This window comes from Propithecus coquereli, unplaced genomic scaffold, assembly GCF_000956105.1.
Source record: "Propithecus coquereli isolate 6110/MARCELLA unplaced genomic scaffold, Pcoq_1.0 Scaffold193, whole genome shotgun sequence".
Classification (NCBI taxonomy): Eukaryota; Metazoa; Chordata; class Mammalia; order Primates; family Indriidae; genus Propithecus; species Propithecus coquereli.
Genome location: NW_012144190.1, coordinates 996,539 through 1,000,596, shown reverse-complemented (window position 1 = coordinate 1,000,596; position 4,058 = coordinate 996,539). Strand labels below are relative to the sequence as shown.

The window sequence follows — 4,058 nt, the reverse complement described above, 5'->3', positions numbered from 1 at the left end:
TATCAGATTTTCTTTTTGTTTATATTCTCCATTTTGAGGACATAAATTTTCCTTATATTCTTAAACCTTTTTCCTCCATAGCTACTTTTTTCCAGACTTATTGAGGTATAATTGATAAATAAAAATTGTGTATATTAATATTTAAGGTGTACAACTCGATGTTTTGATATACACACACATTATAAAATGATTGCCACAATGTAGTTAACTGACATATCCATCACCTCACATACTTATTTTTTTGTGATGAGAAGACTTAAAATCTACTCTCTTAGCAAAGTTCAAATGTGTAATACATTATTAAGGATAGTACCATGCTGTACATTAGGTATCCAGAACTTATTCATTTTATAACTGAAAATTTGTACTCTTTGGCTAATATCTTCCCTTTTCTCCCATCCCCAGTCCCTGATAACCACCTTTATATTCTGTTTCTATGTATTCAACTTTTTTCGATTGGTTGGTCTCCTTTTCAATCACAAGGTAGGCATATCCTGAAATAAAGAACTCCATTTAAAAAAAATACATGTATAAATGAGATCATACAGTATTTCTTTCTGTGACTGGCTTGTTTCACTTGGCATAATGTCATCTGAATTCGTCCATGTTGTCACAAGTGTCACGATTTCCTTCTTTATTGTGGCTGAATAATATTCCATTTCATATGTATTTTCTTCCTTAACCTGTCGATGGACACTTAGGTGGTTTCTGTATCTTCACTATTGTGAATAACATTGCAATGGACAGGTGATTACAGATATCTCTTCAAGATAGTGATTTTATTTCCTATGGACATATACCCAGAAGTAGAATTTCTGAATCATGTGATAGTTCTATTTTTAATTTTGCTGAACCTCCACACTGTTTTCCATAACAACTGTACCAATTTACATTCCTACCAAGAGTGTACGAGGGTGTTCCTTTTTCTCCACATCCTTGCCAAAACTTATCTTTTGTCTTTTAGATAATATCCATCCTAACAGGTATAAGGTGATAATTGCCTTGTAGTTTTATTTTTGCATTTCCCTGATTAGTGATGTTGAGCACCTTTTCATATTTCTTTGGCCATTTGTATGTCATCTTTGAAAAAATATCTATTCAATTTCTTTGCCCACATCTTAATCAAGTTATTTGGTGTCTTGCTAATTGACTTTCTTCTATACTTTGGATATTAACTCCTTCTCAGATGTATGATTTGTAAACACTTTCTCCCCCTCCATGATTGTCCTTTCATTTTGTTGATTGTTTCCTTTGCTATGCAGAAACCTTCTAGTTTGATGTAGTCCCATTTGTCTATCTTTGCTTTTGTTGCCTGTGCTTTTGGTGTTATAATACATCCAAAAAATCATTGCCGCCACCAATGTCATGGAGCTTTCCTCCTATGTTTTCTTCTAGCTCAGTGTCCTTAAAATATCTATTTTAATTTCTTTGTCAGGCAATTCATGGATCTCCGTTTCTTTGGGGGTTGGGCACTGGAAGTTTATTGTATTCCTGTGTTTTCCTGATCCTTTATGATCCCTCTAATCTTGCACAAATGTCTACACATTTGGAGAAGTAGTCATCTCTCCCAGACTTTATGGATTGGCTTTGGTAAGGAAAGACTTTAACCTGTGTACGGGGGGTGGCAGTAGGGAGGTTTGCTAGAGTGTGCTGTGACACCTGGCACCAAGTGTGAGGAGGTATGCAGTGTCTCTGGGTCCAAGAAGTATGGTGCCTCATTGGCTTAGGTAGCTGGGGTCCACAACATCCACAACTGCCTAGTCCTTGGCAGTGGGAGCTGTAGGCAGTCCTCAGTAGTAAGGGACTAGGGCTGGAGATGGTGAGGGCTTGGGTGGTAGTGTATGTGTCACATGACTGCAGGGTCAAGCTACATGCTCAGGGTGGTGAGGGCTAAAGCTCTCTCAGACCTTTTCTATGGATATGCCCATTCCACACCTCTTGTTTCTTCTTGGGAGGCATTCTTAAGATTATTTGCCCTTTCTCCAACCTGCAAAAGCCAGGCTAAGTGCTCAAAACATTCTGTTTATTTTCCCTAGAAATGTTCGAGTTTGTGTGCCTTTGTCCGATCCTATTGGGTTGAACCAGCTGTCTTTGTGAGAAGCTCACACCACGCAGAGGTGCCCTTGGGGAGCAGGCCTGAGGTGTGGGGTGGGGTGAGATTCTGAGTGTTTGGGATGCCTGTGGACAAGTTGAGAGGAGGAGTCGTAAGTAGCTCATAGGCAGACTTCCTGATGGAGTCCTAGGAGAAGCTAATAGGATTTGTAGCATCTCTTCTCTGCATCCAGCCTTTCCCAACTACTCAGCAGTGCCAGATCACCTCAGTATTCTTGAAGTGGCAAGAAAAAAATGGATGTTTTGGGCAGAATCCCACATGGCTGGGGGAGTTACACACTCACTCATTATATTTTCACTTTCTCCCATGGAGGAAACTGTGGGCTAAGGGCCCTGGCCCTGAGTTATGCTGCCTTGAGGAAAGTTTGACTTGGGTGATGTGAAAACTTTCTTCTTATCCTGTTTAATGCGTTTATTCTTGAAATTTTTGCTCGAATAGTGTGCTGGAACTTCTCTGCTGGACTCCCACAAAGGTACTCTCATTCATAGGCAGTTGGCAAAATTGATACTTTCGTACTGGGTATATGGTAGAAACCTTGTATTCCACCACCTTGTTGACATCACTGCAGTCTCTTTTTCATAGCTGTTTTCTCAAATTTCCTTAGACATTTTCTTCTATATATATAATGTTTATTGTATATTTGTATATGTATATATATATAAAATGTTTGTTATAAAATTCTTACCTCTTAATTCCAAAAGCTAGGTCATACATGGGTATGCTTCCATTGAATTTTTTCTTTAAATTTTTATTTTTAACTGACAATAATTGTACATATTTTAGGGGTACAATGTGATGTTTTGATACGTTTACATTGTGTAATGACTAAATCAAGCTAATTAACAAATCCATCACCTCACATAGTTACATTTTTGTGTGTATGTATTAAACTAAAAAAGCTTGTGCACAGAAAAGGAAACAATTGAGTGAAGAGATAACCCATGGATTGGGAGAAAATACATGCAAACCATATGTCTGATAAGGGGCTAATATCCAAAATATATAAAGAAGTCAAAAACTCAATAGCAAGAAAACAAATAACCCAATCAAAAAATGGGCAAAGAACTTAAAGACTTCTTTTCTTCTTGATTAGGAATCATGGTATTCTACTGCTTTGAATCTCAACTTTTTAATTGTATGCCAAATATCACATATAAAAACAGTGAGAGAAAGAAGTGTTATTTCTCCCTGAAAGGACTTGTCCTTCTCTTTGCCAGGCTTCTTAGGCTGTTCAGATGTGCTAGATCAGGATCAAGCAGCCACTGTAGTCTTGGAGGTGGGATCAGGCCCATCTCCACTAGGAAAAGCTGTATCTATCACATTCCAGTCCCCTACACCAGCCCTGGTGCAGCTGTTAACAGCTAGCTGGTTTTTACTTATTCCATCAAAGTTCTTCTGCAGTGTCGGCTTGCCTCTTCCACCTGCCCTTACCTCGGGGATAAAAACATCTTTGGGTATCTGCTCACTAAGGAAGGATTTATTCCTTTCTAGCAGTTCATTTATTTAAATTCGTTTTTGCATCATAGCTGTATAGATTCATATATTTCTACGTGATATTTTCTTGTTACGATGGGAGTGCAAACTTATATATTCTCAGGAGAAGTGAAACTCCCTCTACGATAAAGAATTTTATCCCATATATCATTTCATTTACCTTAAGTAACTCATTTAATGGTTAGGATTTCAGTAGTGGTATGGAAAAACAAGAAGGAAGATGGGTGTGAAGTTAATTATTATAGTCAAAGATGTAATAGCTGCTTTAAGCCAAACATGTATCAGGAAACAGCCCCTGAACGCAAGAACCATTACCTAAGCGGGAAACTTGATGTGAAATGAAGCGTTATAGCTGAAGGCTATATAAAATCTGGATAGAGCTGGAACGCATTCTACTAAGTGAGGTATCCCAAGAATGGAAAGACAAGCACCACATGTACTCACCATCAAA

At 38.0% G+C, this 4,058-nt stretch overlaps 1 protein-coding gene across 1 annotated transcript in view; it reads left to right on the top strand.

Annotated features, from left to right (window-relative positions):
- NLRP11 (NLR family, pyrin domain containing 11) overlaps positions 1-4,058 on the top strand; it is a 23,989-nt gene that overhangs the window by 3,524 nt on the left and 16,407 nt on the right. The gene's annotated exons all lie outside the window — the stretch shown is intronic.